The sequence below is a fragment of the Synchiropus splendidus genome, chromosome 1 (assembly GCF_027744825.2).
Source record: "Synchiropus splendidus isolate RoL2022-P1 chromosome 1, RoL_Sspl_1.0, whole genome shotgun sequence".
Lineage (NCBI taxonomy): Eukaryota > Metazoa > Chordata > Actinopteri > Syngnathiformes > Callionymidae > Synchiropus > Synchiropus splendidus.
The window spans coordinates 57380276-57402195 of NC_071334.1; the positions used below are offsets into that span (position 1 = coordinate 57380276).

The 21920-nt window shown below is 41.3% G+C and overlaps 1 protein-coding gene across 1 annotated transcript in view; it reads right to left on the bottom strand.

The window, feature by feature from the left end:
* cntfr (ciliary neurotrophic factor receptor) overlaps positions 1–21920 on the bottom strand; it is a 174933-nt gene that overhangs the window by 126988 nt on the left and 26025 nt on the right. The window contains exon 2 of the mRNA XM_053855104.1: positions 21216–21256. The gene's annotated coding sequence lies outside the window, so the exon portion shown is untranslated. The remainder of the gene's footprint in view (positions 1–21215; positions 21257–21920) is intronic.

The following is a 21920-nucleotide window of genomic DNA, read 5'->3' on the forward strand; positions in this document are numbered from 1 at the left end:
TTCGATCATTTAAAATAAATAAATAAATTATGGTATATTTTGCTATATTGCCCACCCCTTCCTGGACCCACTTTTAAACAGATACAACATAATTTGTTTCTGCAAATAGCATGCCAAAATAGCGTCAGTGTCAGTCGCTAAATATTTTCACAAATTAAAAGGTATTTCCTACAGGACTTTTGACTACCACAAGCGTGTTTTAGTCAAGGCTCATTCGGTGGTGTGGCTCGGGATTTTTTCAACGAACGTGCCCCTTTTTGTTCACTACCAGTCGCACCGTCATGAGAAAAAAGTTAGCGAATCAGTGATGTATATGTTGTATAGCTCTGGTGGTGTGGCTTGCAGGAGAGTCTGAAGAAACAGGATGGGACTTTGAATTTAAATTGCATCTTGCGCAAACCATTTTTTTTGCTACGCTTAGACGCTGACATACAACTTTGAAAACAAAAACAATTTCAACTGTGCACGCTTCAGTTCTGATCGGTAAGTCAGTAACATTGAAATAGAACAGAAGGTGGTGCTAGCAAGAGCACGAAAAAAGCAAGTCCATGTGTCATCCTGTGAAGTGTGTGAGCGTGTTTCTTCATGAGAGCTGAGGTAAGAGGCTCATGTGCTTCAGAGTGTGACGGCGAGCATTAGTGAGATTTGACCAACAAAGAAACAGTAAGCACACAGTCAGGGGATTAGACCAACACCACCGGTTTTCATTAGTCCACAGAGGAAGACGGCGAGAAAGAGCAACAGGATGGTGAAAGACACTGGATTACAAAGATAGGCGAGAACTTTCATTAGTCTTGGGAGAGGAAGAAGCATAAAGATAGAGATACAGAGAAATGATGCGAGGGAGTTACTGAGCCTACTGAAGTATACCACGTTTTAATGAAGGCAGCATGGCTGGATGGAGCGGGAAAGAGGGAAAACCGCTTTTGAATTGGAGGCAAACGGGGGAGTTGTGGCGAATGACTGAAATAAATAATGACTGTCGAAGATTAAATAGATACAGAACGCACAGTCAGCAGGAGATGTCCGAGGCACATAGTGGAGGGCATCCATGAAAGAAGACAGAGGGCGGTGATACAGAACAACAAGCAGTGCGGATTAGCTCCTCCACTACACACGGACACACTGAGAGACTCTTGGCATGGGAAGAAATGAGTTGTGCCAAACCGGCCTGCAACTGGGAGTGTCCAGGCCAATCAATTGGTATTTTTTGTTTGTCGACTTGTGCTGCACCAGGGATCCAGAGTGTGACCAAGTCACAAATGTGACCAAAGTTCTTCAGAGTGCAGCTGAGATTTTTACCCCACTGTCTGTGTACAAGTGTGACAGTCAGGAGTTGGGTGGCGCACTCGCTGCATTGGACTTGTTGCATCCTCAAACGTGACAACACCATGACAGCACACCATGGCCTTCAGCTCGCTGGCATTTGATAGCCGACACCGGTGTGTGACAGTCGCGGAGAGTTTGAAGAACTTTCACAATTTTTGATACAAGGAGCTCTTAATAATGACATTAATCGATTAATCTGAGTCTCTCAATCCGTGTTGGTTTTGTTACATCGAGGGGTCCAAATAGGTTTTCTGGCGCGGTTGTCTGATTGGTGCACTGCTGTGCTACCGCCACGGAAACGGAAAACACTTAGGGACCATCAACAAATTCTGATTTGGTCAAAAGATTGGTGAAATCATGCCAATGAAAAACAACCCTTTTAGGAGAGTGAATTGTAAAAATATTGTCACACTTGACAAAGAACAGGCAATCCACTCTCACTCCCATGGCGTAGTATGTTGATGTTGGGAAAACTGACTTTTGCATACTACACCGACGGACAAAGGCAACCTGCAATGTAGAATGTTAGGTATAGGTGTGTCAATGGACTAAAAAATATGTTTTCCTTCTGTAACGTTTCAGGCAGGGCCGCAAGGATTGCGGGGGCACAAAGAGCATCGCTGGTTTTACTTCCATATAGTGCCAGGCGTGTGTGTCTGCTTAGGCACAGATCCGGCTATGAATGTAAACAGAAGGCTGTAGATAGTTTGGCTGAACACTTGTTGACATGGCAATTCTATTGTCACTCTCCAACACTTATCTTGACCGGCCACCATGACGACGGTCAGAGCCGATTCTTGACACCACAGACGACAAAGAAATCATCAAATAAAGAGGAATCATGTGATCCATGGGTTGGAAAGTCAAAATCATTCCAACTTGTGTTTAACTGCTCCTGTCAGGTCACCAGCCGACCGGGCAGCGAACCAGCGAGTCAGTGCTGTCACCGCTGAAGTGGTGGATTGTGTTGCTGGATTCCTGCAATGGCGCCTCTGAGAATGGCGGAGTGGGTCAGAGGTCTTACTGAGCTTGTTTCACCTCCGCAGCATGTGTTGCCGCTATTACCTTGCATTGTGGAATTGAAGCAAAAATCATCGTTCAAACTGCTCTGCATGTGGTTTGATAGCGATTGCGTCACATGCCACTATTCAGCTTTCGAAACCAAATGTTTTTTCTTTTTGCACTTTTCGGCAACACATTCAGCCACCAAATGTTCGGTGCATCCCTAGCATCTATGCATTCCTTAGGGAGCAGGCAAGCTCAGATGGGGAATAGCGTTGACAAAGAGGACTGAGAGCGATTGGAAACAGAAGAACACTTGAAAAAACATGACGCTCATCGTAGTCATGCTCTGATCAATCGACCAAACATGACGGATCCTCATGAAGAACACAGCCTTTCACGGCCAATCACAAAAACTGTTCTCCTTACAGCAGTCTGCTGTCTGGAGAAGCCATGTGCGCTCTGAATTGGCTCTGCCCCATCACACTAGAGGCTTGAACGGCGGAACTCACGGGTGAATCTGATAAGAGTTACAATTTTCAAATGAGAACAGATCACACCTTGATATTAAATGTAATGGCTGATGTCACAGAACTAGCTAGCACTGTGATTGATCCCAGAGGGAAGTGTAATGCCCCTGATGACCATTCATCTTCTGCAGAGAAGAGTCAGCCATGTATGTGCTGCCAGAATGATGTCGCAACGATTTAACAGCCCCACAGTTCCAGCTCCAGAGCAGATGTTGTCTTTTGTGGTCAGTCATCAAAGAAAATTGTCCTTGTTTGTCACCATTTATTCCCCCTTTTAATCGCCCTGTTACATAAGTCATTTGTACGGCAACAGACACAGAGAAACAACGTACTCCAGCGACACCACCAAACACACAATGTTTGGCAAGTGCGCTGTTTCTTTGAGTAGAAATCAAAGAGCGGATAATAGCAAAGCGCCAATTGATTTCAAAGCCAATTTCATGCAGATCAGAACATGAGAGAAGCAAATTGTTTCTTGATTGTCTCCAGGTTCTATATTGTCATGAAAATGTGATTTTAATCTAAACTTGGAGTTGTGGGGTGCACCTTTAATCTTCGGCGCATGCTCTGCCAGGATAATGTAGCACTTTACTACTGTTCGGTTGACGCTTGAAATGAACCACCAGATGTTGTCTTTGTCATAATGTGTTTTTAATCACCATTCCTGAAGTCAGATGCCAGCAGGCTGCTTCCAATCCGATTTGCATCACTGGCTTCCCCTCATCTCTGCTCAACAGCTGAGAGAGCTGAAGGCATCAATCACTCTTAACTAGCCTAACAGCCAAAAAAAAAAAAATCTTCAGGACCCTTGACTCGTCATTACGTCCAGTGGGACGTGACGTCGCGAGTTGTTAAAAACAAAGATTAAAGAGTTGACCGTCTTCACATTAGTCCATTTATTCATAAGCACATCTTGGTGTTCCGAGGAACACATGCACACCCCAAATAAAATGCATGTGCACAGTTCTTTGACAAGCCTGGAACATCCGTCAAGCAAGGAATCTGACTCAGGGTGATGTTGCAATTGTTCCACATCAATGTGCATTGTTTCATTAGAGAGCGACATGTAGGTTCTGCATAAAATGATTTCACATTCATCAGCGTTCATTTTGAACACTCAAAAAAATCCTGGCAACATGCACAATCCACCACTTTCAGCAGTGGAATTACAGGCTCACTGACCGGTCGACTGGCGGTATTATTCAGTATTTGGCCCAGTATCTAAAATATTTGGCTTCGGCCACAAATTTTCAATTCAATGCATCCCGTAGTATTTACTATTTATCACATTGAGTTTATTATTATAACAAAAAACAGTACAATTAACTCTATACAGGTATATGTACACAAAGCCGTTTACCTGCCTGAAAGTAAACTTTTGGAGTGAAATTGCAATGTGCATGAACAACTTCTTGCAGTGAAAGTTTGGGAATAAATTGTTTCGATGATTGTGAGCCACATCATCATGGCACACCTCCAGTCAAAGACAAAGGCTGCGCAAGAAAACCAGTTAGGATCTGAATCTGACCGACATCCAACTTCCTTGGAGTACGGCACCCCAGGACAACCCTCGATCAAATTGATGGTGTTAAATCGGCGGTGAGCTACTCTCTCTAAGTTAGCATTGCACGGCTAACCGTGATTTGCATCATCTTTTGTTATAATACAATAATAATACAATAATACAAAAACAAATTTAACTGAAAATATCACAAGTTGAATAGTTTTCTCAGCAATTTTTAGGCTAGATTTATTAAGGAATTCATACAATTCATTAATTACAGACTATAATAAAGTATCATTATTATAATAAATGTATCACGTTTTATTGCCTAACAGCATTAATACCAATAATAATTAAGATCTCTTTTTTTTTAACCTGACATGCAATGTTTCCCTTGATGAGTCATGTCCATTGTTGGCAGAACTGAGGGGGTAAGAACATGTGAGAACAATGGGCAAGCAGCACTAAAGAAGACCCACTCCTTCTTATCTGTTTTAAAGCAGGCAGTTGTGTGCAGTTACTGTACTTTTCTGGGCAGATGATCTATCCGTTGTGTCACACTATACTTACTCACTATACTCTCTTTGATACTGCAAGTCCATTGTATCCAATAAAACTGTTGAGGTTTCAGCTAATCAGGATTAAGTGGAACTAAATCTGTTGTTTCATCCTTAAGCACTTTAATAGTAAAACTTTGCACCCATTGGAATCAATCAGCTGAATACAAGGCTTATGTCACTTATTGAAAACAGCTTTAAACATTCGTGAATACGAGTGACTAGTCAGGGTTTTGCATTTATGTGTTAAAAAAAAAAACTAACTGAGATGACATGCTTCAGTTTAGATCAAATTAGCTGTTATTATTTATTAAAAAAAGATAGGAGTTGTTTTTTCGTGGGGCAGACATTTTGGAATACCTAAATTAAACAGAATTTGAATAACACGAACGAAATGCTAAACCGTTGGTATGTGTGATTACATTCCTAAAAAAAATAAAAAATAAAAAAAAACAGGTGCCAAGTGGCAAGTCAAATACAGAATTCGCTTCGCTCATCTCATTTATTATAGCCATTTCACAATGCAAAAAAAAGAATCATGGTACACAAAGTTGTGTTATACTTAAAAAAAAAAAACAAAGTCACTGAAGATAGTGAAGTCACACTATTTCCACAAAGTCTAACAGGAGGTGCTAAGGCCCATTGATGGAGGCAAAGTACTAGAGAAACACTTAAACACTCCATCACCCTGAAAACCTTCCCTGAGAGCCAAGACATTTGGACGTCTCAGGTTTTCACTCTTGAGACATTTTCCTCTGTCCGTCCAGAGGAACACTGAGGGATCCACCACTGCTTCTTATTCTGACCCATTTAGATCACCGATATTCGATTTCATTCATGATAATGACTCTATTATCGGTGGAATATGATAAAACAAGTTTCGAGGAGTAATTTCACGCTCGATCTATACTGCCACTGTCAGCTCAGCTCCCCCGCCATTTCTCCCACTTTTATCAATTTATTTCATTCTAATTTTGATGGACTAAAAATTCACCCTCTTCACTCTCACTACTCCATGATCTCGCTTAAAAAAAAAAGGCCGCCGGCCAGGCTTGTGTAAGAACACGACAGAATCAGATGTGTCAGCACTTCCATCGGACACACACTCATGCCGAGCCCGTGTTGGTGCCTTCATCGCTAGCGTGAATACGCATTGGTGGATGAGATGGCTGGACAGGGAATGAGAGGAAAGATGATGGTAAGAGAAAAGAAGGATGAACACCAGCGCTAAAAGGGTGTCAGAATCAGAACACCATGAGTCAAATCTATATCTAGAGGTGAAATATTGATATAGTATCATATGTTAAATTATCACAATATCAATATTTTTTCATACCTCTCCAAAGGATAACTATAACACTCCATAACATTAAAAATAAATAATAATGCATATGCAAATATTATCTCCCACTCGCATAATTTAAAGTGAAAACTGTCTCCATCCTGAAAAACTTCATAAGAAAGCACTAGCAAAGTTTTCATGATGCCTCAAGTGCTTGAAAAAAAGGTGTTTCAGGGACATGGCTGTGCTTTCAAAATGGGTTTCCGTAGGCAGGCGGGTGACTTTAACAAATCTAATGTTGAGAAGCGCAGTCCATGACACATACACACACGTGATAATAACACCAGGTGACATGTGAGAGTATCTTCTGTTGAAGTCTTGCTGGGCAGCTGTAGGACCCGAATTCCCATTTAGCCCACATCTGTCTCCCATGTCTGTCTCTCTTCCATCCTGATTGCCTTTCCATCACTCCTTAAATCCCTTTATCCTCATTCCCTAGTGTTTCCTTCACTGTAATCTTTTGGTCCCTTTATTCATTCTACCAATACCCTTGCTTTTCACATCTTCTTTCTTTGGTGTCTCTGCGCCCACCGTGATCCTTCACGATTCCTCACACATACAACTTTTTTTTTCCCTTCCTTTTTTCATTGTATTGATTTATTTATTATTTGGCAGATGCATGTCTCTGGAAAAAAAAGAGAGAGATGGGGACTAAAGACCAGACTTAAGAAAGCAGAAAAAGAAGAGAAGAGGTAAATAGATACATAAAGGAAATAAACAACAAGAGTAACAAGTCGCATGAAAAATCAGTTGAAGAGGAAAAAGTGAGTGGTGGTGGAGAGAGAAAGGCCAGAGAGGCAGGCAGGGAGAGGAGTCTATACTCGGATCAATGGATAGCCTGTCCTCTGCTGTGTCTGCATTTCCTCTGGCTCAAACAATAAGGCCCTCTCACTTCAGTTAAGGGTGTGTGCGCATGTTTGTGTGTGTGAGGCAGAGAATGTCAGTGTAAATGACCCCTTTGCTCTCTGGCCATTTCTTAATATTAGAGGTCAACGGTCAGTCCTTTGGTGGAAATTTCAGCATCTGCCCCTCAGAGGTGCATCTCATCTATAAATGAAAGGCATTATCCACCAAAATGTAAAGCTACTTGAATTACAGATGTTGGAAGGGAGGCATTGTTTCTGCGCTAATAAAAGGGGAACGGTCCCGACTTCATTTGGAGCACGTGCTAAAAGGAATTTGGATGACCAGAGGCGCAACACATTGCTACACTGGAAAACAGGAAGCAGCACAGAGGATACATTATGAGGAGGAAATGAAGCCACAGCAGGTGGACCCTGGGTGGGGTTAATCCAAGACACATCGCTCTCTCATTTCCTCCACTCATTACAATTAGATGTTAATTGATTTTTGAGTCCATTTGCCGTCACCAGATATGATGCTAAAGATAATGAGAATGGTCGGTTGATCCCGACCGCTGTCAAGAGTAATTGAGAAACGGAGCGAATGAATGGTACAAAGGAGTGAAATATGTCTGACGTTTAGGGCGAAGTAAAACAAAGTAACGTCAGCAGAATGTAATAATGGGCCTTGAAAGACTCTGCTCAGTCAGCATAAAAGAGCGATTGAAATGATTTGGTACAAACTGGAGGGGCAGACCGAAACTTTCACAGACAGTTAGCACAGCTTCACTTCACTAGGGCCAGGCCTAGAAGTCACCCTGTATGTTACACTCATAGACAAAATCCGAGCTGGAGATATGGTCCGTCTCAAACCAAATCAAATCCAAAGTGTGGCCCTCAATTTTTTAATACATTTTCTTTTTTTCATTTATATATTTATTAGTAGTAGTAGTAAGTATTGGCCTAGTGTCTACTCATTTTAACACTATGCTCTATTTGACTGTTTGTCGTCTTTTCTAGTTGAGCGTCCTCAGACGAAAACCACAAGCACAGCTATCATCAAAGAAATGTTATCGATGTATCCGGTCATGAGCGCAGACAGTCTTGTTTATAAGAGAAAGAGGCTTTGCAACCTGCATCCCTGTCTGTCTCAAGGTTAGAGCTCACCAGGGAGGAGTGGGATCGGGTTACACTAATGCATCATGGCTGCTGGAGGACACACATGTGCATGCCTCGTCACACACTGTCTCACCCCATCTCTTCACAAACAAGCACACACACACAACACCACAACACCATTTAGAGGCGATACCTTGTTCAGGTCTAAGACAAAGCCGTGTCCCGGCGTTATTGTGCCCCGGTGACCAGCAGCCAGTCTGCTGAATGTCACACAGCCATTCTCTTGTCACTGAAACTAATTGTTGATAACGAAAATCCTGACCGAGGTCAAACATGGGCAGAGCAGGAAATTTCAGATTCATTTGCAAGTGATGTCCTGTGTTGCATGGTGACTAATTCAATTGGTGGAGGGAAAGTACATTTTCGGGAGTTAATATTCGGAGAAAAGCATCGAGCCTCAAGTTGGATGTGGGACTTGGCTTTGACAGAATGACACCACGACACTGCTCACCCTCATTCAAAGTTCAAGAAGAAACTAGTCGAAAGTAATATACATAATGTTAATAAATACACGGCCTGACTAGTGGTGCCATTACACACTCATACACTGACTCTAGCATCATCACATTATTCTGCTGGACATTTCTACCAGTAGGGCTGGGAAATATGGTTTCAAAAAAAGGACCACAATTAAAATACTATATTCTGGCTTGAAAGCCATTCATGACTAAACTTACTAGTCACTAACTCAGGCCAGGGCCAAGTGCGGCCCGGGGGCTAAATGCGGTCCTTTGACTGTATTTATGTGGCCCTCCTGGAGTAAAACTATAAAACTGACATTGTCACTGACATTTTTGTCTTGAGCATTGTTTTTTCATTATGATGCAACTGAAACATAACTTTCTTGTTTGGTTATTTACCTTCATTGTTCGGGTTTTTTTTCCGTTGGCTATTTTAGAGTATTTCTTGTCCTTTAAAATACATCAGAATTGAAAGTAGTTGTTGAAACGTATGAGACACAATGAGAATTTTAAAATGAAATATGGTTGATATTCAATAAAATAAAACTAACATTCAACAATTTCAACATTTTCTGTACTTTGTTTAAGGTGTAATTACATGTGATCACTTGATTTTTATTTAAATTTTTCTCTTACCCTCCTTTCTTTGGGATTGACAGCCCCTTTCAATGGTCACAATATATAACCTGGGCCTTAGGATATTTAATCGCCCACCCCTGCACTAACTGGTCAGTTTGGTTATTTGCATTACTGGAATTTGTCTTTCTTATAAAAACAATAGTTAAATAAATACAGAGATAGGCAACTCTAAGTTGTACATCACCATTAGAAACCTCTTGCATTCTACACACAGACTGTGTTCTGCCCAGTTTATTTTGGGGTTAAATTGTGGCTGTGTGAGGCAGTAAATACTCTGAGATGTTTGCAGCTTTGTGGCAGATGGCAAAAGACATGGTGGGGATGTTGAGTAAATATATCCAGTAAAATCAGCATCGGTTGCCGATCAATTTTTGGGGGGGAGAATACAGTTAAGACGGGGAGCAGTTAGCTCTGCAGGAAACCCAGCATATGTTGATCTGATCCAAGTCAGACAACTGTGTTAGGAAATCTATTTGGACGGCTAAATCAAACAAAACCAACACGGAGCATGAAGCTCAGAAACTATTCATGCCATCATTGCCCACCATGAACGCTTCACACACAGTTTCACAGACCCACAAATGCAAGTATAAAACTATGAAGCACTGAAATATACGCTAACATACAAACACATACAGAAAAATGTGAAATATCAATGCCTAAAAGCAGCGTGCACATTTTAAGGTCGTTTTTTGGAGTCATGCTGCTGTGTTCAGTACACTGAAACACTTTCTGATTTCAAAGGCCGTCTCACAAACTGACAATTCTTGTCACATAACTACTGCGGGCTCACAATATCACAACATGCTTGCGTTTATCTGCATTTCCTATTTTATTTCTTGAAAGTTATCTGTCAATCCTCTTTCGGCACACGAAGGGGTCGATGTTGAAAGGAGCAAAAAAAAACCATGCTGATCCCCAAGTGTCAAAACAAAGCACAAAAGACAACACATTTTCAAGAGAGGTTTTTAAGGATAAAAAAAATTGTTCATCTTTTGTTATGTCATAAATTAGGAGAATATTAGCGGAATGAAAGTGATGAATCCAGTGCCTTTAAAGCCATTAAATAAAGATAAAATGGATAATGAAGTTTGAGTGGTGCAATGCAAGATCAGACGGCTGATATTAAGACTTGATATTAAAATAAATGTATCTAAACCTGTGGACGATGAATACATGCAGACATGCAGTAAATCAAAAGAACATGTCCACAGTCTGCCTTGGCTTCCATTTTCATCCCTAAGGCGTCCACATATAAATAGCATTATCCTATTGCAGGTTGCCTTGGGCTTTTTGTAGCTCAAGGCAACTGCTGAACAATGTGATGACCTGTTTTTGTGATCCCGCAACATTTGAATACGCTTGTGCACTGGTTGTGAAATAATCTCCATCACACTTTGGACAGCGTCAGTCAATGAGACTTGGTTTTTATTCTTGCCATATATGAGAAAAACCAGGGAGCAGCTAGCGTTGTGCTTAGCTGGAGTTGCCTCCGGGCAGACAAACCCTTTTATCTTGTCATTGTAATAGGTGTGTGCGTGTGTGTGTGTGTGTTTGCATGCAAGACATAAGGAATACGAGTGCGAGAGACAGCAAAGAATGGCTAGGGAGGGTGATGTGATGATCAATACTGAGCCGTCAGGAGGTCTGCTACTCCCAGGGAGAGAAGGAACAGGACACCCAGCGGCGAGGCAAACAGCAGAGTAATAGACTGCGAGACAATGACAGAAACAAGCCAGGATGAAGGAGGAGTGAAATACAAAGGAAGAAAGCACAGACAAATGAAAAAAGAGGCTGTGACAAACGGACAGTGGCGAGTAAGAGGAAGTATATGGAGATGCGGCAACATGTGTTGGGCGATGAGGAAGTACAAACCAGGACTCTTAAGACGACATCACCCCTCAGATAAATGTGTGTTTTTACATCTTCCAGTGGAAGTTTACGCCATTGAAAATGTCTAAAAACCTCTCCTAAATAGGTGGACTTTTCTTCATCCGTCTTTCCAGCGCAAGACAAACAGAAGACCTTGTCATGAAGAGTATACTATTTAACAGCGCACTGGCCTGTGGGAGGTCTGTTGCACGGATTTGTATGAGAGGATTAGGATTTTGTAAAAGATGCAGGATTTGAGTGAAGATGGGTGAGCGAGGGTCTGATGTTGTGCCAGGACTCGGTCAGGGTGGGAAAAGCCTGGTGGCGAGAATTTCGCTCATACTGCAGCCCTTCTAGGATTTGGCTTCGTGGCCTGGATCGGACTCCGGCGCAGATGGGAAGTGCTCATAAGGGGTCATTTAAAGAAGTATTTATAGTGGGAGTGATGTTTTGGAGGCTATGAAAGACTCACTTATGGTTTTTGAATGAAGTGAGAATGGAGTGATGGATTTTTGTGGAAGGACAGAAATGCCTGAAATCTGAATGAATAACTGATGTTTCACAGAAATAAACGATCAGAAAAAGTGTATAAAATCAGGTAAAAAAAAAAATATATATATATATATATAAGTAATACACATGTAATGAGCCATTTTCTCACGGTATACACACTTGCTGAACATGATTAAGTGCAGCTGTCAGTCACACGAATAAAAACACGCCACAACATTCCTCATTCATTCTGTGATTGGCATAAACAATTGGAGATGAAAGTTTAATCAACTGTTTTCAGACGCCAAAAGAGAAAAATAAAAAGTGTTTTTGAATAAACTAATGGGGCAAGCTGTAAAATTACATGAATCTACACCAGGAATCTTTATTTACGCTATAAACGATGCCACTGTTTAAAAAAAAATGATGGCACACCAGTGCCTGTTAGCAATAGAACACTTCAGAACAGTGATGACATATAATGGGTGTGCGTGCATTTTGGCAACGGAAGTATAACGGAAGTATTGTTGTCAAGCTACGTAGGAGGTAGTAGGAGAAGTTATCTCACCGAAAACTTGCACTGGATCCCAGAGCCATAAAACATCAATGCCTAGACTGAGGATATTAGCACGAGGCCAAATACACAGCCAACCACGCAACAACTAGATAGAGTTGTCACAGGAAGCGTGTGTTTTTCGGATGGACATTCATTTCTCACTACGGGTAAAGGCTGAGTTTTAATAAATTAAAATGAATTGTGGTCCAATGTCGAGGTTAATGTTGAGTACTGATTTAAGACAACATTGACACATTAAAAGATGATAAGATCAAATATTATCAACAATAACAACAAAAAAAACATGACAAGAATAGTAAAATTAGATATTTCTTGCCACAAAATGAGGCAATGCTTGTACTTTATAACTTGCAAAACTAGACAGCATGGCCCAGACTTACTGCTCTCTAAGGATTAAAAAAAAAAGTACTGAAATAGAACTGTGGTATAGAAGGTCGCCATTTAATAACCGTTTGACCACAAACACTCAGTTTAGTTTATTTCCCAGTGTGCTTCTTACAGCTCTGCATGCATGCACCATTACGAGCCTGTGACCCCGACAGAGTTTGAACCTCAGACTTGTAGTTGAAACAGCAGTCAAGTTCACATCTCTCTGGAAAACTGGATTGCAACAACAGAAAATCTTTGCAAGGCAAACATGAAGACGCTTCTATTTGGCATATAACAAAGGTTCAAACTTTCATAACCTCATCCATCTCAGTTTATCTCAGTCGCTCAGATTTCAGATCTCTTGTATGAGAAAAAAAGACTTTCTCTTTTGACTGTTACTATAGATGACAGTTATGGATTATACAAGCAGGACAAAAACACTTGAATGAAACTAAGTGGTAAGATATGCACGAGAGAATAATGTCATCTTCCAAAAATGATCAAATCTGTGAGAACCACGTGTAATTAATCTTACTCCAAAGTGAATTCTGAGCTCAGATGAATTACGTTGAAGGAACAGTGTTATTTAATATAAAGGGGAAATGATGGGGCGTAATTCCCCTTTATTATTAACCATTTAAAAAAGAGAAATCACTTGAAAGTTTCATTATCTTGTGCCAATAATGACCCCGCTTCATTAATTAGACAGGGATTCATGCAGGCTCTGTGTTCTTTCCTCGAGTAGAATAAAATGTCTGTTCACCACTTGGGCTTTATCTGGCTTGAGTAGGCCTGGAAGTATAACATTTCACTTCATAATTCTCTAATCACTACATGACAACATAGCAGGAAACTGAAGTATAGATAAAGAGGCAATTAACGTAATGTAACTCCTCGTCGATGTTATCTGCCAAGTGTAGTGTCTATTTTTACATCCACCATTCTCCGAGGGTCTTTCACTCAGCATGTTGTGTGGTTATGTTTTAACAGTATGGATTCAGCATGACCTTTAACATGCAATTGCTAATATCGAATGACCCGCGGGGCAAGATGAAAACCGGCTACTGTTGTGGGCTGAGCAGCACATTTTGAGGATGATAATATTTATTCTTTTTTGCACAGTAAAACACCATGGTAAACAGTGAGGAATACAAGGAAAAGACAACACTCTGCTGATTCCAAGTGTGACTGACAAACGTGACATAATTTCAGAACATCCAGTGAAAATGGCAAACATTACGCTCATCTGTATTATTACCATTGCTCTTGGGAAACAATGCTTTCAGTGGCCTCCCAACGTGCTGTGCAGTGAATACGTTGTTGAAAACCCCAAATCTGGGCTCCCATCATATCCAAAGATTTATGTTCCCAAGTAGTTTGCTCTGTTGTACTGTTGAAGGGAAACAAATGATATGCATGCACATCCCATAACAGTTGCAGACTAAGCAGTATGTCCCGTCCCCTCGCAGCCCAAAGATAACAAGAGGTTGTCAGGAATCGATACCTCACGTGAAAAACGATGTGACTTTCAGCCGCTGTTGCCACATCAATCATGTTATAACCATTAGCTCATCTCTCGACACAGACTTGTGTTTCACTCGGCCGGCCCCGCCCATCGCGTGTCCCTGTTTTCACTCATCCCTCTCTCTCCCCGGCCATCTTGCTCCACCGTCTCTGCCCATGCCCCTTGTCAGTGCTCCTATTTCAGCCTTCTGAAGTTTCCTAATAGATCGCAATTAGAGCTGCGATGGAGCAAAGGGGTGGGGGTGGTGGCAGACAAATTGAGATGAGGAGAGAAAGTGTGTGTCTGTGTGTCTATAATACCACAGACAGACGGAGAGCGAAATCAATACGTCTGTTTTAGGGAGACTATGTTCGCTAAAGTGTCACCGAAAACTACACACTTTGTAACAATCACAAGGATAAAACGGAGTATTGAATCTTAAAACACTCTTGTGTTATGCTGCACATCCCTATTTCTAAAATTAGAAGCAAAAAAGAGACTTCCATACAAGCTACAAGCAAACGAACGTGTTAACAAGCCATGTGCAAGCTGTTGTCAACAAGAAGAGAAGCAGAGGAGGAGAATGCCGTTCAATATGTTACTCACTCTGCAGCAATTTAGTGATGATTGTAAAATGGTGTCGTGATTACAATAATATCTCTGTTAGTTAATTCAACTTCTTCCAGACGACTCTGGCAAGGAAAAGACTTCTGAATTAAGAGAGCAAGATAAGGTCAAATTGCGCATCTCAGAGTGGAATATGTGTAATACAGAGATAGTGACTGACAAAGAAGAACAATAACAATGGCTCCAAAGCCTCTTTTATCCTACTAGCAAACATCCCCAATCCCTCTTTTTCTGCCATTCAAATTCCTCGCTATTGTCATTGCAATGCCAGCACACACACCCCCCACAGGCCGGCAATTCACCCACGCACACACACATGCAACACAACGCTCTCACTGACGTTACAGCGTTGACCACCAGCACCTAACCCACGGAGCCTGACTCACACATTCGTGCTAATCCCTATCAATGGACATGCACACTCACAATACATGGAGGATAGTCCTGTGTTTCCCTTGAGGGAATGTGTCATTGTGACCTAAGTCATGTTAGCATGGGTGCTGAATAGCAAGTGGCTTGGCATCAGCAAGTCATTGTTCTGTCATTAAAGCAGGGCCAGCAGGGCTTGTACAGTGCTCACTCCTTCCTTGTCAACATCCATAGAGGCTAATATGATACCAATCCTTGGCTTGTCATCTTCATGATCGCTAGTGTCTGTGTGTACAAGAAGGGCACACAAAGTGTTTCCAGAGCTGTTTAGCAGCAGCGCCAGGGATAGAAAATGACGCCGTGTCGACATTTTTGGGGCTCGGCTGAGTTGAAGCGATCCTTTAGCTTATCACCCTCGCATCAGCGTTTTAGGTCACCGAGATGGCAACTCGAACTGATCTAAATAATGCCTTGTCAATGGGTGCAGGCAACATCCGACTGCCAACAAAGCGGGGAATCTAAAAAGATTCAGCAGCGGAATAAATTGGTGCCACGTCTGCCTCTTCAGGACAGTGTCATATTACTGCTTGTCTGACCTCAGAATGTTGCCTGTTTTTTTTTTTTTTGTATGCATGAGTCATATAACAAAGCCTCCTCTCTTTACTCCGTAGCGCTAATACTTCTCCCGTGAGGAGATCAAGAAGGTAACTGGACTTATTCAGTGCATATGCCCAGTTACATTATTTATATCCTTATGGATCAAGGACACGAATGACGGAATAAATACATGGTTTGCTCTCTGTAAGACAAAATCAGACAACACCATCAACATTTGATGATTTGGTTCACACGTGTGCTTATTAGCAAATACCAAACAAGACCAAAAGGGGAAAAAAAAAAAGATTCACCATTTAAAAGATTTACACACTGACCACACATGCTGAGAATACCAAAACAAAATGAGCATAGAATTAAAAAGTATTGAGAAAACATTGAAATATCACGTTACTATAATTATTATTTCATAAGTTCTAGGGTCAAATATTTCCCAACTTACAGCAGTTTATTTATTTATTGTTATCTTCTTATTCGCTGCATCGTCTTTCTTATTTTATTTTATGCATCAAATGAAGGAATCATTTTTAATGTAACATGAGCCTTCTGGCTGTATGGGCTCTCACAACCATCACAGTACATCACGTAGCCCCTGAGGAAATACCATTGCTACACACAAGAAAGTGAAGATAATCATCTTTAAAAGACATTTTAAAAGAAAGTCAAGTCAACGAGCATCACGTATACAGATAAGGACATAAATAAAGTGGCAGACAAGAGGAAAACGTCACCAATGACAGTCAAATCTGGACGTGTGCGACCTATGCATGAGTAATTGAAAGGGCATCATTCAGAGCATGTTTACTGCTTAACCAAGTCATGAATATTTAGGGTCGTAAATACACATGCTGTGACTTTTGTTAGACCACTTTCTTTAGACTGAAAACCATTCTCATGTTTTGAATGAAAAGGTTCTTTTTTTTTTACATACATTAACCAACATGACACTTTTCTTGGGGTTCAAAAGTACCACCACTCAATAAAAAGAACATTTCCACAGCGGTACTGAACTGGTAACATTGCTTCTTTAACTGAGCAAGGTGTAATGAATGTTCACTGGTACACTGAGAGATGCTGACACACTCTCTGTATGAAATGTTGGTTTGAGTGACTGGTTGACACGGAGAGGCCAAAACACTCTCACATTACTGATGACCCCACACACAGGCGAGCAGGGGATGTACGCACTTGTAGGAGTGTGATGACACGCGCCTGTCTACAAAGCATTTTGCTGACCTGCATGCTTATGTGAAAGCTGAAGAAAGATGAAAGCAGGGTTTTCTTCTTTATGAACGTCATAATATTCCAAATGAACACGCTGGCAATTTGACCTTAGGCAGTGAGTGGGTTAGGTGAAGCCTCAAATTATCTCTTATAAATTGTTCTTTATGTTGCCAAGGTAGTGCAGAATGATGGGTGAAGCATATGATGCACATTTATTCCAAGACAGGTCGTAGAAAACCACCTTTATTGGAGACTGTTGAATTATGTTATCAGCACCAACACTCCCACCATGTGTTTAACCTTCTGGTACAACATTATTTGACTCTGTCAAACTGATGCAAAAACAGAAGTTTAATTCATCCCAATAATATTTGCATTTTTAATGCACATTATGGCAATACTATAGCGACATAAAAATAGAGGAACAAGGTTGTGAATGTAAAAAATGTGTGCTCAGCATTGACATTTTGGAATCTACATGAGTTATCTCACAACCCCCAATGAGTTTTTCATGATGCCAAATGTGTAAGGATTATTGGAATGAGCAGCCGGCACCAAAATGTCTCTCACGAAAAATGCTCAAGATGCTGCGTGCAATTTGTTGGCGAGACTGTTAAAGCAAGAAACGTTCTACTAAATGTAAAAACCCTTGCTTCATGTCATGCCTTAAGACAAGCTGGAGTTCTTGTCAAGACTGGCAACAGGTGGCCCCAAATCAATAAGTGGGTGACGTGTCCGGGATAACAAGCGACGAACGCACAAGGCTGACCTTTAAAGCTGCTCAACATCCGGAACTAAAGCTCCAAATCATGTCACATGAATGTGCGCGCTTGGTTTTGCTACGCGTCGGTGTATGGAGTACATTCATGAGCGCGCAGATACGTTTTAATGAATTCCACCTACAGTCTTAAAACAGTTTAGCTGAAAGTAACCCAAATTGGGTGAGAATGCCCTGGGTCCAAAAGGAGCTGAGCCAATGCTGGGTTATTTATACTCTGCACACTGGGTTGAGAATTTGACCCCACACACTGGATTAATACTGCCAACATTTTCTTTAAATTCATTCATCTTCTGACACCCAACTGAGTCGCCTCAAGCTGCAGTCAAACTTGGATTCCTGGGTCTGAGACAGTCACACTACCTCACTACAGCTTACATGGTTTGAAGTGATGTTAGAAATAATTGACTTCGACTTCATATGGGCGGTCATTGCTATTCTCTAAAGCCCGCTGAAAGTGACCCAATCTGCTGGGTCAAAATAATTACCTCAACCTTGGGTTAAAATAACCCAAAGCCACCCAGCGAATGAGTCGGGAAAATAACCCAGCGTTTTTAAATGCGCAGGTAAGATGGAACATTTCTTGCTGCTGCCGACAACTTCCACAGGCTTGTGTGCAAGCTTCAGGTCCATGGCAGTGGAGGAAATCTGAGAGAGGGAAAATAAACTAAAATAAACCCCATCTATTTTCAAAAGGCTGCATTTAAGTGGAACCCGGAACACACAATTTATCCACAGCAGCTGCTGACTGAGCAACGGTTAGCTAATTCTGCATGCTAATTTTATCGATCATTCAAGTGTAAAAATAAATCTTTTATGACTGAAAGAAGGCTTTTCTATATTTCAAAGCAGAGCAGCCGCCAAAGACTTTTCTGTAAGTAATCTGAGAGTGCTGGGCTGTCGCCATGAATCTAGGCAAGAAGCCTGTGTGGAATCTGGATATCTTTTTGAATGTCTGTTTGCCCTGTCTGTGAATTTGCTGTACAAGAAGGTACACATGCAGACAAATCACCCATCCCACTGCTGACACACACATGTCAGCACCGCAACCAGAGACAGCCAAGGACATGCTCCTGACAGCGACCTCAGATCACAAGATGAGCAAGTTGGAACACATGGCTAAGACTGTTGCTGGGATTGAGATTTTCACTTTGGCTCACAGGGCCAAAGACTGAGCCTTGACTGGGAGACATTTCTGAACTTAATGAAAAAGGATTGGTTACAGGCTTGATTCACTGGAGCGGGAGTAAATGTGAAAAGCGAAACGTGAAGAAATTCCAGTGTTAAGAATCATGACCAGTACTAAGTGTAAGTTTGGGGAGCACATGAATAGAGGTGCCAGCTACCCGCCTCACGGAACACCTACTTTGCCTTGGCTATATTGAAAGACAATAGACATCTTTGACTCCAGTAAAGGTAGGGAGTGAAGTTTTGCTTGAGAGCAAGTAAAAATTCAGAGTTTTTAGTAGGGTAGAAGTTGCTAGTGACTTATTTTCTGTTTGAAACTTAGATGCATTGAACCAGTGGAATCCTCTACAAGTGGAGGACATGGAATCCCCCCTATGACAAGCACCGTCTGAGCCGCTTCTACATGCTTTCTCTCCCAGAATACTTATTATGTAGTACTGACATTAGGGCTGCAACTAACGACAGTGACTAGTCGGCGAACTATGATGATGACTAGTGAACTGTGAGCTGAGTTGGCGTATGACGTGGACAGGTTGATGAACACACACTATTGTGTGACTATAGTGTTCTAAAGAGTGAATAGAAAACGGAAAAATATGGGTACATTAATTTAAACACTATTGTCAGGTATTGACCCTCGATGATGTGCAGGGTTTGAGGAGCATGCCACTTGTCTGAATTTGAGCGTTTGAATCGTTTGTTGCAGCATTGGCCCCGGCGCCTCAGCAATCGGCGACCAATTGTCAACTGTAGTCAACAGGGGCCGATGGTATTATACACATCAGTTTCAAAGTGACTAAACACTGTGAAGAAATGCAGTGGAATAAAATGCCCGAATGTGTAATGGGGTAAAAGTTCAAAGTATCCACAAAATGATTTAGTTGAGTCAAGTACTGATCCTCAATTCTGAGCACAAGTACAGCAGCCAAGTATGTGTGCTCTGTAGGGCTGCAACAACTACAGTAGTACTACTAGCAGTCGACTATAATCGAGTATTAAATCAGCTGGTCATCACTCCCTTTTCCACTTAGCGGTGAAATGGCTGTGGCTCTTGTTCACCATAGACACATTGAAGTTTGAAGAGTTATTAACATAACTTTCTCACCACATTTTGAGCAATTCAAAATCAAAATGTACATTTCAAACAATCGACATGCATTTTTGTTATTTATTTTATTATTATTATTATTTAACTATTCACAACACTACAGACATGTAGGTGTGTCCGTCAAGTCGTACACATCATATGTCGACCTGTCAACTATCAAAACAGTCGTTAGTTACAGCCCGAGTGCTTTGTTTCTTTCGGTCATATATTAAACATATAAATCAGGGGTCGGCAATCTAAGGCTCGCAAGCCACATGTGGACCTTTTGGCAACTGCATCTGGCTCTGACGCCAAGTCTGACATTGGAGCTTGAGATATGATGATGACCAAGTTTAGCTTCCCTGGTTGTGATTGGTTGACAGGACAGCAAACCCAACGTAACTTAGTTTTTGGTTTGAGAGTGATGGGACCATGCTACTCGATTTCTTGATGATGACTCGATAAACATAAATGGCTGAAGTGGATCGATCATTTGTGTTGTATTCAGAGAATTTTGTTGTCATTCCTTCTCACTATCATTCTGGTCCCCTTGATAAAAATAGAAGCATAAAGTGTGTGCAATGAAGCGTATGTTTATGTACTGTCTATATAAAAATAAGCAATTACTAGATGGCGATATTAACATGGCACATGCCGAGTGTGGTCCAGTAATGTTGTTAGAACTTCACTTATTCGTACGCTTTTCCATTCAGTAGTAATTTAAAAAAAGATATGGCGCTCATGAAATTACATTTTAAGACGTGGTGGGTTTTTGGATCTCTCAGTCAACCCCAACCCATGATCGAAAAAGTATTTAACTGGAACCATGAGGGGCATTTCATTTTCAAAGTATGTGTGCAGTTAAGTCCATGAAGCACACTGAAAAGGTCTTGCTGATTATATTGACTTAATTATCAAACACATTAAGGGCAACATCGGACACAATCCTCCACGTTGTCCACACAATAATATAAGTTTATTACTCGCTCATGGCGGAAAACTATTCATGTGAACGTTGTAAATGACCATTGAGCACTTGGAAAAGGGCTTCTCTGGTGCAGGAAATGTATGCAGAGAGTGCTCAATGTGCTGCGTTGTGTTCAAGTACAGCTCGTAAAACGTGCTTACCTTTGACAAGATGAAATGCCGGAACAGTACTCCTCTTCACCCTGGAAAGAAAAAGGAAGTTGTTACTAAAAAGACATTTCCCAAACCAAATCATTTCATCCGAAAAGTTTTTTTTATTTATAACAGATTCATCAACAAGCCTCACATTTCCGTCCAACACGTCATGGCTACGGCTTCATAATCAGTCAGTAGAGACCCGGTTTTCATTGAGTTCATCTCCTCCTGTTTTGCTCATGCTTTCCATCTGGTCTTCATTTTTTCCACCTGCCCATCAGTCAGTCGTCTGGGACAGGTGGGACTATTACATGCTTTTCCCACTGTCTGCTAGGCACATTCACCCACACAGAGGAACAGCTCCGGCTCTGCTTCATGGTTGCTTAACATCAGCAGAGCTTGGAGTGCTGTAAAACGGCTGTTTGCAACAGAGAGTCATGCTTCTGATGAAGTGGTCTTGTGTCAAAACTAAATGCTGAAACTGATTCCAAAGAAAAGAAAGAAGGGGCAGGATTTAACAACGAAGGAAGAAAGGACTTATTGAATCTCCAGGAACCAATGGAATGCATATTTATGGCTTTCAGTCAGGTTTATGTGGAGCGTACAATTTCATAGTCCAGATTTTGGTCTCTGTATGTAGACCAGCCCATTCACACTCACCGTCCAGAAATTCCCCACAGGATAAAAAGTTCAAGTTAAAAAGATTTATTA